General features: G+C 40.3%; 1 long non-coding RNA gene across 1 annotated transcript; it reads left to right on the top strand.

Annotated features, from left to right (window-relative positions):
- The first annotated feature begins 694 nt into the window (after positions 1-694).
- LOC115588475 (uncharacterized) lies at positions 695-12,927 on the top strand. The gene is made up of 3 exons (XR_003985367.1): positions 695-1,194; positions 12,079-12,373; positions 12,725-12,927. It is a non-coding gene; the product is annotated as an uncharacterized LOC115588475 (long non-coding RNA).
- Positions 12,928-14,152: the final 1,225 nt, after the last annotated feature.

Genomic DNA, 14,152 nt, shown 5'->3' on the forward strand with positions numbered 1-14,152 from the left:
CAAGGTAGGAGCTGTAGTCACTTTTTGGCAGGTTAAATACAGCTTTTTATGAGTTGTATTGGCCCTTTAAATGTATTTCAACAGGTAAAAAGGAGTGGGTGGGCTGTAATCTGTCAAATATAACAACCAAGAGTGAAATCAAGTCATGTTGATGCAGGAACAACCTTTCAGTCACATAGTAGCAGCGGTAATCACTTTTTGGCAGGTGAAATACAGCTTTTTATGAGTTGTATTGGCCCTTTAAAGGTATTTCAACAGGTAAAAAGGAGTGGGTGGGCTGTAATCTGTCAAATATAACAACCAAGAGTGAAATCAAGTCATTTTGATGCAGGAACAACCTTTCAGTCACATAGTAGCAGCGGTAATCACTTTTTGGCAGGTGAAATACAGCTTTTTATGAGTTGTATTGGCCCTTTAAAGATATTTCAACAGGTAAAAAGGACTGGATTGGTTATAATCTGTCAAATATAACCACCAAGAGTAATAATGAAGTCAATTGGATGCAGAAACAACCTTTCAGTCACGAGGTAGGAGCTGCAGTCACTTTTTGGCAGGTGAAATACAACCTTTTATGAGTTGTATTGGTCCTTTAAAGGTATTTCAACAGGTAAAAAGGACTGGATTGTTATAATCTGTCAAATATAACCACCAGCCACATTGAGCTGGCCTGCCTTCTGATAATGAACCCTGTAAATAGCATAACGTAACGATGGAAGTTGAGCTAACCGTATGATCGGTCAGGAGACGGGACAAGCTAACAGGGCGGAGAAGAGCGACAAAGCGGCCGGGGTGTGTGTTTGTCCCGACGTGTAGCAGCTAGCAACTAAACTATGTCAAGAGTAAGATAAAGTACATCTAGAAGTCTAACTCGTTTACAGAGAGTGCGTTAAATCGCTATGATACGAGTTAGCGTGTGTACAGTGTGGCTGAGAGCTAACGGTAGTTGTAACGGTTGGCTATTAGCCGTTAGCATGCTGGCTAATGTCCTGCTAATGCTTCATGTACGGACTGAGCCGACTCAGAGCTCCGGACAGCGCGCACTGTGAGCGGTTGCCCCGCTGTCTGGAGGGAGACCCGCCATTTCCCTCCTGCCCTTGGACGTTTATTTTGTCACTGTCCCTGAGACAGAGTTTGGACCATTTTTCTTCATTATAAGTCGTGTCAGTAAGGAGACTGTTGAGCTGTTCACCATGGGTGAGTAACTCCACACTACACTGCCAGGCTGCATTCAGTCCTACCACAGGGTTATTTTGTTTATTGCCAGCTTTTGTGTTTTAATAACGGCATTACATCAGCTTTCTTTCATTCATGCACATAGTTCTGTTCAGAGTTAACTGATGTAATAGCTGTTGAAGGTATAATGTGTTTTTAAAGCCAGGTTAAAGACTGATAAGTACACTTGGTGTTGTGCTTCTAAGGTGTCACAAACATGCAGTGAGTCAGGTTTAAAGGGTACATGTCATGTTAATTTCCATTATTTTGGTTTTTAAAAGTGAACTTTATATGGTTCTCTTTTTTGTAGGATATCCCAATTAATTCCCCAAGAGATGACTCAAGTTGTGTTTTTAATTTTATTTAATTAAAGGTGCAATATAGAAGAATTCGCCACCACCCAAATTCATACTCAAAACAAATAGGAAGCAGCACAACACCAGGATAAGTGCTAACTGCTGCATATCTTAACCACCATTAGCTGGTTAGCTCGGTTAGCTGTGCAGCTAGCAATCCAGTCTGAGAGCCTCTGAGTGATGTGGTATTATGAAATGGACAAAGTAAAACAGTAGGAAACTGCAATGTCCTCTCGTCGTGAGGATGAGGAAGTGTTGATGATGGCCCAGAATTTTAAGATTTTCCAACTAGCGATTTAGTTGTGTTTTAGTTTTGTATGCACTAATCTTTCCAGATCCTGAATTCAGTTTAACACAGGTTCGTACAAATGGAAGCATAGCAGTGTGTGCGTGTGTGTGTGCGTGTGTGTGTGTGTGCGCGCGCGCGCGTTAATCTTCAGATGCGAACACACACTTAAGACAGGTCTCTTGTGGTTGGTCTTTGCTGAGTGTGTAACCTACTAACACAGATTTTAACTCTGCATAGTAGCACAAATCACTGATGGTGCACACACACACACTCTAACAAAGATAATAAAAAGTATTAGACATTTATAATTTAAGATTTTCCATGCTATGGTAAAAACATGGAAATAATCTGTTAGTTTGATCATTCCAAAAACAATAAGCAGCAGTTTATAATTAGCAGTTTAGACAGTATTTTTTTAGGGGGAAAAAGAAGCTTGGATACGTTTAGAAGTTTATGAGGTTGTTATATATATCACTCCTCCTCTCAGCCTCCTTTATATGTTTTCCATCCCTGCCTCTCTTTTTTTTTTTATAACACACACAGCTCCTACTAAACCAACAGGCATTCCCCTTATAAATGTGGTAACTGGTACTGGAAGGCAGTAATACTCATGTGCTGCACAAAGCAGTAGAAGAGACTTGGGTCGTTTGTATGTAAGTGCAACTGAGAGGCCCCCCGGAGCCTTCTAGCTGTTAGACAATAGCATTAACCACACAGATACTCTATTATGAACCATTACTCCTAATATTATGTCAACTAAAAATATTGAATTTGCATAATGCCTAGCAGCCCTAATGAACTAAATCAAATCAGTAAAAACAAAAAAATTTGCATTAAATACTCAACATTGGGCTTCATTTAGGTTCCACACGTCCTGAGGGATGAATCTTCCTGTGAGAGTTTGTGTGTTCGCATTCAGCAAACCCCCCATTGTAAGGTTTAGAGAAGCACAGTTGATTTGATTATCTTAGCATTATTTCCACCTTGTTGGCAATGCAAATGAAATATTTCCTTCAGCTGAGACAGAAACTGGTGACTGGAAGCAGAATAATCCCTGCCTTACCTTCCTTGTTTGCAGCTTTTTCCTCCTTTTTCTCCAGCTTATTTTTATTTACTGAAATAATTATTTGTGTTGCAAATAATTTAGTCAAATATTTATTTTACGTTCCTGCTTCTGTCTTCTTTACTTCGTCTTTGCACCTGCTCCACATTTTTCCTTTGAGTTCTCTGCTCCCAGCAAATTCCTATAATTGATAAAGTTCAATTATTATTATTATTATTATTGTTATTATTATAATTTTGAGCGTACAAAGCATTTACAAAAGCAGAGGGGATGGGACCAAAAAGCTTTTTATAAAAATAATGAGCTGCAAATTAAATTTGCATGCTGCTCAGCCTCTTACTGAATCTTATTTTTCAATTTGTAGAAAACATAAAGTAAGCTAAGTGCAAAATGTCTCCTTTATTGACTGTATAAAATCCATTACATGTTTTTTTTTTGTTTTATCTTCCACCACCTGGGTGGGCGTCTGGGTGAGAGAGCTGTTCATGGTCTTGGCAGCTTCCAGCACCCTGCTCTCCCAATGTCCCGAACTCACTGGCTGCATGCTGCTAAATCAAATTACATTTCATCAGACAAAAGCTTTTTTTTTTTTTCTCACAACACCAGTACAAATAAGATTCTTGTAAATCTAATCACAGTATAAGGCTTATTGCTTTCTCATTTATGGGTTTTCATTTGTTTGGCTGTTTGCCAGCTGCTGGCAACTGTCCCTGAATTTGCGCCAAATAAAAAAGTTACACGAAAGCTGCTAGTCTCACCTGAAAAGTTTTGTTTCTTTTCGTGTAATTAATGTTTCGTTTGAGCGTTTTACTCCCCTGCCTCTGTTTTTTGTAACCATCCTGGTTGGACATTGTTTATTGTTCTGCCGTTAATCCCTTTCTTCTACCTCCTGCTTTTCTCTCACCGTATATCATGTCAAACTTACCATCTTCCGTCCCCAGCCCAGTCTCCAGGATAAAATATTGGCAATTAACATTTTCTGCAAACCACTGATAAGTTCACATTTGTATGTGTCACAGGCTTTGTACCATGTTTCTACAATACGTGTCATGTCACGAAAATATGCCGTGAAAATATGATGTTTTCTTCCTAACCCAGTTGTTTTTTTTGCTTAAACCTATCCAGACCATAAGCAGTGTCATAAGATAAAAAATTAAACATCAAGATGTCAAAATAACTTTGTTACAAGTTTCAACATATTGGTGGTTTGCAGAAACATACAGTATGTTGCTAGCATTTATTCTTGCAAGGAAAGTCAAAAATTAGGTTAGAAAAATGTTTTTACATTATATTATTTAATAATGTAATAATATTTATAAACGCACTGTGCCTGTTTCCCCTTAACAGCCCAGATCTCACTCTGTAAGGTGGGTATACAATCATGACCACACGTGTAAATAGCGTATTTTAAAATCAATTTGGAGTCTCAGGCTTCCAGAAACTTGAGTTACACCAGACAAGCTGTATGCAGCCATTGTTAAGTCCCCATTTACTTCAGTTGTTTAGGAGAATGCTGTTTTGCTAAAAAGCTCCAGAAATGTTTTGTAGACTAGAATACTTCACCCATCTTTTCTTCAGCACGGATGTGGGTAGATACTGACTGAATTTTCATTTTTGGGTGAACTTTTCCTTTGCCATTATAAAGAACAGACAGCAGGCTGAACTCCCACTGGGGCTAAACTTGTCCTAAGTACACTGTTAGTCATTTTTAAATAATCTTCAAAGTGTGATTTCATGTAACACTGAACTGCTCACACAGTTAGAGGTTGCTCAGTGGGCAGATCGGGTTTGATCCAACACATATTGACAGGTAGTGTATGTGTGGGCATAAGCCTCTGCAGTGAGGTAAAGTTGGCTGCGTGGGCGAGGACAGGGAGTACAAAACACAGGCATTCTGCTGCTGGTGCCAGCAACAACCCCTGCAACACACACACACACACACAGTTGTGCCACCTACCCAGATGAAAGCGTTGGCTCGGTGGCAGACCACTCTGTGGCTCCCTCGGAGGCCCTGTTGAGGGCTATTGTTGCTATTTATACGGTAAGGAGTCAGCAGTGTGTACCCTACAGTATGTTGTGTATGTTTTTGCGTTTGTGCATCCTTCTGTTGCTGAAACACATACTTTGCAGGTGTTTATGTTTGCCTCTGGTCTATATCTAAAGAGTGTTTTTGTACAACTGTAGTGCCTACTTGAAGCAATGAGACCTGCTACAGACACACTGTGGCTGGATCTGCATAACTCGAAACACACACACACACACAACGCAGCAAGGGGGGGAAACCGCAGCCTTGGATAGTTTAAGAGTCTTAATGTCAACAGCCACCTCTAAGAGCACAAGTGTTTGTGGCTGAGCAGCCGTTTTAGATAAGCCGAAGGCTACTGAACGGAAAGACTGATATCATCATAACAGAATGTGCTCTGCAGTAATGGTGACTGATGAAATGTTGTACAAATGGATAAGAGGGGCTGGAAATAATAAAACAGAAAGGAGCAGGCAGGGAAGACAGTCATGACAAAATATTTCATAAGAGAGGAGAACAATGAAGGAAGAAAAAAAAAGGGAAGAAAACCCAATTGGCAGAATTAATGTTGGCAGCGTAGGTTTCTGTAAACCATGGATGTTGGATCTTGACATTTTTTGACGTTCCAGCTTTATGTTCCTCCAGTTTTCAGTTTGGTTCTTTCACAGCACAACACGAAAATCAATTGGTCAGGGTGAGGAAGTGATCGTGTTTTGGCTTACCACCGTCTGTTGGCACTTACATGGCTGGAAATTGTCCAAACATCTCATTGAAAATATTCAGTTGTTTGGCGCGTACAAAATGTTTAAACTAGGGGTCGACTGAAACTGAAAAAACGAAATTTGTTGCCGATTTTTAATTGTTGTAAAAATGTAACTCTTTGTGTTTTAATGTCAAACTAGTAGGGATGGAATCCTTAGTACAGTTTACTCAAACACAAGTACAATTTTGAGGTACTTTACTCTATTTTATTTGCATTTACTAGTACTTTACACCTTGTGTCTATTAATTGTTACATGTTACCAATCAGACATTGTTGCTGATGGGACATTGTGTGAGAGGATGTTCCACCAGAGCTGAAGTACCATTTTTGAATTGGTTCATTTTATCGTCACTCTGACAGAAAAATCACTGATACCGATTATCAGAAAAATCGATAATCGGCACACTTAAGCACACCGGGGCCTGTAATCGCTCAAGCTTGAGTTGAACCATTGTCTGACACAGTGGTATCTGACTTCGCAGCTATCTCGCCCACCTTCAACACCACCACCTTGCCCTCAACCTCCTGACATTAAAGTTAATAAAGTTTTATCTGAACATAATATAACACATATTGTAGAAATGTTGATATGACATGGCTTAGAGAAATGTAATATGCCAACATTTTATTTTGGTTCCTCAGTATGCAAACTAGGGAAAACTTATTAAACCAAATGCAAATGATGAGTCATGGGCAGAAGAAGACTGGGAAACTCTCTGTTATAATCTACTAAATCAATATGACCTTTTACAGGTTTGATTTAATTTGATTTTTATATACGGGAAACTTGTCTTGGGCTGATACCCACGATGACCTACCATAATTACAAAATCGCCTATCAGGAGGAGGCAATAAACTACTAATTTCCAAAAGACACACTTAAGAAAACTAAAGGTGATGAAGCGATTTTGCCATCAGAGAAAACCAATACACCCAATCCAATATTCACATGTATACGTAACTGTATCTAACATATTCAGCTGACATGATGCATCATGTTTACACTCATAGGTGGCTATGAAGATTTAATGCACAACCCCTGTAGCCAAAAACACCTCTTGGTGTTAGGTGATGTATGCATGGTATAGATATGAACAATCGCTTTTTCAATTGAGGAACCCTAAAAAGTCTACCAGAAGAAATCCGAGCAGAGGATATGAGTTAGGTTGAGTCATACATGATTATAGAGCTTTGGCTCTTTAAAATAGGTTTATGATGAAATACATTGTGGCCAGTCTACATACATACTGATGTTCATGTAAAGGTGACTATTTGCCGTAGTGGTTGTCTTTGTTCTCTTTGTTCTATTTTTGTTTTTATGGAATTCTTTGGAGAGAAAATTAGGCTTCTGGTGGTTCTGTGATATTCTGTTTTGAAAAATGTCACATAATAAAAAGAAAGAGGAAATAAGTCATAATATAAGCCGGGGCTGTCGTCATGAGGTTTCTAATAATGCCTCTCTTTTCCTCTGTATGTGTATGTGTGTGTTTGTGTGTTGCGCTCTTTACCTCTCGAAGGGATGAAAGTCCTCTATCATTAATTTTCTAATAATGCCCCCATGGCTTCACATGTGAACAGAGCTCCAAACACATCAATCACAGCTCAGAATGTTTGTGTGTGTGTGTGTGTGTGTGTGTGTGTGTGTGTGTGTGTGTGTTTGCAGGGGTGTTATTTGTGGTTATTTGTGTGGTTTCCTGTATGTGTGTGTTTGACCATGTTGTGCATTCACCAGCAGCTCGGGGCAGTGTGTGCTTATTGGATTGGTGACAGACTGGTGTATTATTCATCACCTGATGGAGAGTGACAGATGACTCCTGTTATGAGTTCATGCATGGATATCGACCAGTGGCAGAGGAAGTATTTAGATCCTTTTATTTAAGTAAAAGTCCAACTACCACACTGTGAAAAATACTCAATTATAATACAGTTAGCTGTGTTATTAATGTTATAAGACCAGCAGTGTCTCTCCTGCACTGTTAGCTCCTGGGGTCCATAGATGTACAAGATGCTGAGCAGAAGCAGAGTTTTTTTACGTGTTGAATGCTGTGGTGTGTATTTGTTAGCTTGTTAGCGGTTGTCAGCTGGCCGTTTGTTACTGCTAATCGCTGCTCTACTCCGTTAACGTTACTTCGTTATGTCTCGAGACGGCAGTGTTCACAAACATGCAGCCTCTTTAATATTTGTTTTGCAAATTATCCATTCATTAAATAAAAGAAACACAAGATGAACTTCAAGATAACTGTAACGAGTGTACTGTAAATTGTCCAGGTGCTGCACCACCCTCGCAGGTTGGTCACGCCTTTTTGTTCTGTCAACAATCTGCAACGATTACTTTTACAAAACCGATGGTTGACATTTGTGATTAGATTCTGAATCGTGGGAGATGAGAATCATGATTCTTATGGTCTTGCATTTTTATTATGCTTTTCCAGTCTACTGACAGCTCAAAGCGCTTTACAATACATGCCACATTCACCCATTCACACCATTCCACTGGTGTGTGGAGGCTGCCATGCAATGCCAACTGCTCATCAGGAGCAATTTGGAGTTCAGTATCTTGCTCAAGGACACTTCGACAGCTAGGGATTCAAACCAGTCACCTTCCGATCACTAGGCAACCCGCTCTACCCACTGAGCCACAGCCGATTATGGGAATCTATTTTTTTTCCCCCACTCCTAGTACCTTACCATACCTTACCAAATCTATATGCCCTCCATGCATAGTCAAGCTCATACATCTGAAGCGCTCAGATTAAGATAGGGTCTAAATAATGTCTGTGATAAGCAACAACCAATAATGCAGGGAAAATACAGAAAGAAGCTTCAGGGTAAATTAAAAGGTAAGTTGCCAAGTGAAAGAAACAGAGAGAGAGATTTGGGGATGCTCATCCATTTCCTGCTGAGTTAAGAGAAGGTTATTGGACTCCCAGCTCCTCCTGCACAGCATGGTGTGTGTTTGTGTGTGTGTGTGTGTGTGTGTGTGTGTGTGTGTGCAGGTTTAAGGTGCGCACAGACCATTTTTGTACCTTTAAGTGTGTTGTATGTGCGTGTATTTGTGTGTTCTTGCCTCAGCGTGTAGTGGTGAGTGACAGCTGGTGATTGTGAGCAACAACTGCTCAGACCGGAGGAACCTCGGTGTGCAGCTGTAAATAAAAGCTCATTCTGATTTAAACAGTGGCTCTCAATCAATTTGGCCCCCGTACCTTCTGTCCTGCCTGCTACTCCACAGGCAGCGCTGATAAAACCAACTGCACCTGTCTGGGAACAGACAGCACACTGACAAAGTTACCAACTAGCTGGTGAACATAGTGCAGCATTTAGCTGCTACAGAACCAGATATTTCCCCCAGGAGTTGGTGAAGACCAAATCAGAGCTGAGAGCAGAGTGAATATTTAGTTCACATTCATCAGCTGGACAGAAACATGAATGCTAATGCTGCTCTGTGTCTGTTTTCTAACACAGTCACCATGACAATGTGTTATTTTTTATGTAAATTAAAGTGTACTGATATTGATTGTTTATAAAAACATGCACACACATACAGGCATACAGTATAATTACCACAGGGAGGCTTGTCCAAAACTGCAGCAGTGTACCTGGAGAGTTCTTGGCTCATTATGTTGCACCTGACTACAATTAGACTGGATGCATCCAACAGAAACACACACATGCTGCATGTACACAAAATCACAAACAGGCAAAAAACCCAAGCACAATGTACAAAGATCATGAACACCATATTATTAACAATTGGAAGGGAATCAAACTAACAGTTCCAACATGGAGGAAAGATGGTGCAGATCAGATGTTGGGTACAAAAAAAAGTTTCGACATGCCATCATAATATGTTAGGTTCTGGTTGCAAGCTTTTGTTGCTGCATGTAAAGCGTGTCCTATACAGTTCAATCAGTCAATCAGTCAATCTTTATTTGTATAGCTCCAATTAACAACAAAAGTCATGAAACCCAACATTTCCCCGAGAGTAAAGACTTGGATACAGTGGCGAGAAAAAACTGCCTTTTAACAGGCAGAAACCTCGGAGCAGGACAAAAGTCAACGGTGGCCGGCAGCTGGTTGGGTAGTTCACAGGTCACTAATGTAAAATCAAGCTATATACCCTCATATAGGGTTCGGTGATGTCTGCTGAATTGGCATGAGGATGTATACAGTGACACTTTGCGATGCCCAATGACATTTATGAATTTAAGGCAGTGTGTCCCTTCAGTGTTGTCATGAGGCAGCAGTTGCGTATTAGCTCACCACTGTAGCCGTCAGTGGGGAGCCTTTTAAATCACGATGTTGTGATGGTCAGGGATTAGTAGTAGATGGCTGTCAGTCATCTGCAATAGATGGTGGCATAGTTCATCAACCCATCCCTACCCTTTTACTTAAACCACTTAATAAGTTTGTTGCTGATGAATCCCTCAACATGACTACAGCTTACCAACAAGAGATGTACCAGACCTTTATCATATGGTTGCCTTTTGGTCAGGTTTAGGCACTTGAACAACTTGGTTCTGTTCAGGAAAACATTGTGGTTTGGACGAAAATAAGCCCATTACTTTTAAAACTCACTCTTGCTTTCACCATTTATACCATCACCTGACTTCACGAATGACTCTGCCAGACATTCTCTGTTCTCGGCTCAGATGGTTATTTCTTATCTCCACATTTTAGTTCTACTTAATCCTCCACCTTATTTATTGTTTAATCACAATCTACTTCAATCTGCTCACCTTGCCTTTCCAGACATTTCTCTTTCCACCTCTGGTCTCTTTTTTGCACAGTCAATTTATCACTTTATCTTATAAAGTCACCCAGAAAACACAACTCACATTTTTTTCCACCCCTGATTCTGTTTTCACAGCAGCAGGTAAGCTGTGTTCGGAGGTGGCTTGTTGTTATTGACCAAAATGATCTGGGCCAACATGGTACCAAACAATGAAACAATAAAACTTGAATTGAAAAACGAGATAAGAAAGATAACATGATGAGAGAGAACATACCAATTTTTCAAGGCAGACAACAGACATCTACTGCACCCCACCATGCAGTTTTTGTAAGCAGCTGATTCCAACTTAACAGCTCCTTCTGCTTCTGCTTCACATTAAGAGCTTCCCAAAGACGAACCACAGGAAAGCTTTGATTTTCTCCAAAGTAAGCAAACTCCTGCTCCTGTGATAATAACTAATGTGCATCAGATTAGATGAAAATTAAGCAAAAGTGAAAATCAAAATGTGAAAAATATAACATCTACAGTGAGGTGTTCTCTTTTGGCAACGTTGAGTTGCTGTGAAAATCAAATACTTTGTACACCAAATCATCCACTCCGACATCATCTCGGTGCAGTTTTAGTGCACAATAACTATGTCATGGCCACGAGAGATCACGTATCAGGAAACATAAACACAAGTCATGTTAAATATTTGCATTTCTGTCATTTTTATGGGGAGGACGGCCTCATTATGCTTACACAACTCTGTGTGTGTGTACATTCCTGCTCCTCCAAATGCTTTTGGATGACTGTGAACGGCTGTGTGTATTGTTTGTGTGTGTGTGTGTGTGTGTGTGTGTGTGTGTGTATGTGTGTGTTTGTGAGATGTCATTATCCCTAATAGAGGACCACAGGTGGCTCTATTTATCAGACTAAACACTGCAGCAAACAGTGTGACAGAGACTGGCAGCAGTTTGTGCACAAACACATAGATGCCTTGTTCTCTAAAAATAGGATTTGTTGTCCTAATCAAACTCACAAAGATTTACTGTTGTCTGTATGAGGCAGGATGGATTCAAGTCAGTTTTACAGTTTAAGATTACAATAATTAATGGTCCCATAGTCAGATGCCTCTGTTTTGGGTATCTGCAAGAGAAAATGTACACGCTTTAACATTCAAAAACACATTTATTCACTCTGTCTGAACACAGTTTTATGACAAGCCCAGTGAGCTCTGATCCTTCCTTCCTTCCTTCCTTTCTTCCTCTACTTCTTCCTTCCTTCCTTCCTTCCTTCCTTCCTTCCTTCCTTCCTTCCTTCCTTCTTCTTCCATCGTTGTGTAGGAAATGTCATTACATATACAATAGATTACTTTTGTTTTCATTTTGCTTTTCTACTTTTCTGTTGTAGAAATTCCTGCCATGAGCCACAGTAATATTTTTGTATTGTAGTGGAAATAAATTATCACATTTTTTATTAGTTAATACACCTAAATAATTCATAACCACACTCTTACCAATGTGCCTTATTTTCTCCAGTTGCCTTCACTTTCCCCCTCTCTCCAGCTCTGTATAAATACTCATTTTCTTTTTCGCCTTTCCCACATTTTCTGCCTTTTCTCTTCCTCTCACATACTTTCTGTCTTCCTCTCCCTACAGGCTACGGGGGCCCTTTTCTTATGAGAACCCTAGATCTCCGTCGCAGCTTTACAATGGCTCAATATTGTATCATCTATCACTCTGCATAGAGCTGCGGGCCGCATCAGCCTCAGCGGACAGGAAACAAGATTTATTACAGACGACGACGCCCTGCATGTGTGGTGGGAGGAGAGACAAAAGGAGATGGAGATGCAGTTGGACAAAAATGAAGACTCAAATGTGTCAGACAGACAGAGAGAGTGAGAGAGGAAGAGGGCGCAAAGATGGAGACTGGTCATCAGAAGGAGTGAAAAAGGTAGAAAAAGGTGTTTCTTGTGTTAGGAGGAGATGGAAGCGAAGAGGAATGAATGTAAGAGGAAGAGGAATACACAGAGAGAGAAAGATAGATGAAGCAAAAGAGAAGGCTAATGAGCTTGAGTGATTGAGAGTATAGTGTGTGTGTGTGTGTGTGTGTGTGTGTGTGTGTGTGTGTGTGTGTGTAAATGACGGACGTAGTGCTTAAAGGCCAATGCCTGGCTGCGTGTCCATTAGGTGTTTAGTGATGACTGAGGTTGTGTATGTGTGTGTGTGCGCCTTCAGTAATCATCTCTGTCAGTGTGACTGATGACTGACCACAGTCGCTGTTTAAACATTTAAAATCTTTCAGGACAGGGGAGCAGAGGGAGGATAGAGGAGGAGAGTGATGCTGAGGAGAGGTGAGGAGAGGGATGGAGAGAGAGAGAGCAGAGTTGTTAATGATCAGATTTAATCCTGCACAAGCAGAAATTCACATCAGCACCATCGCATCAAACCTTTCCCTCCAAGCTCTGTTCCCACTCCTAACTAGAATAAAACAATAGTCAGACTTTGCCTTTACAGTTATGTATTGTGCTAATGACTCACCACATTTTAAAGCAGGAAAAGGCTCTCATCAAAGCTGCACACTTCAGGCTCGTACAGCCACAGAATTGTCCAGTGTAAGAACTGATTTAAAGCTGCTGTTAACGTTTAGCTAACTTCCTGTCTATTATGCAGTAAGCAATCCCCTCCCTCAGTCAGTGTTCAGATGAGCTGAACAGTAAATACAAACTCCTTCACATATCAGAGAGGTGTATTTAAACACACTGTCAACAGAACTAGCTGCTACTCACTGCTTTTCAATGGTCAGAGAGTTGCCACTGCAACCTCTCGGGTGTTTCCCACACAAATATTTGCCGACCAGTGAAAGCTTTTCATGCTTTGTTGTTTTTATCCGTCCGAGATAGCGACGGCATCCACGATCGATTACCTAGTGGACAATCTGCCCTCGCTCTTGCCCTCCTGTCCACTGTCAATCACACATTCTATCAGATTCCAGTGCCCACATCTTGGTCCTCTGCACGCACAGATAAACTATATAAAGTGTAGGCAATGTTTTCCTGTACACTAATGCACTATTCATTAATTAATGACTTGTGTATTTCCCATTCAGTTTTCTTTTGTGAGGGTAAAGTTGCACAGGATTTTTCCAATTTCCTAGACATTGTTGTAAAAAGTTCAGAGTAAAAATAGTAAAAATACTTTTACCTTTACTTTCTATGTGAAAATTTTTGTCGGGTGATCTCTGGTCTCAAGGTTGTTTCTTAGCCCTGATCACTACTTTTCCTCTAGGAGTGCCATATCAACCAAAATATGGTTTTCTGCTAAGGCAAAGAAGCTCCCTAACAAAATTGGGAAATACACATATTTCTTTTCTTTCCCAAGAGCGAGAGAAAAAGATTGATGTCAATCCGCCTGAAGCAAAGTCGACTGCATTTATTCTAACAGTAATCTATAATGACAATGACTTAGTTCCTCTGCGTCCTCACTGAGGGTTTAAGATGTCAAGACTCACACACACATTAATCCACTCTTGGATAGTTTTACACTGTTGCATGTGTAGATCATCCCAGCCAGAAATGTCCCACGAACTACGAGTCGATTTATTGTGGGAAGTATTGGAAAGTTCATTCCTCAGTATTTAATCAATGACCTCCAGACTCAAATCGGTTTTATTTATACATACCAAAATTAGAAATTTGCCTCAAAGGACCTCATAGTCTGTGACACCATCTAT

The sequence above is a fragment of the Sparus aurata genome, chromosome 9, assembly GCF_900880675.1.
Source record: "Sparus aurata chromosome 9, fSpaAur1.1, whole genome shotgun sequence".
Classification (NCBI taxonomy): Eukaryota; Metazoa; Chordata; class Actinopteri; order Spariformes; family Sparidae; genus Sparus; species Sparus aurata.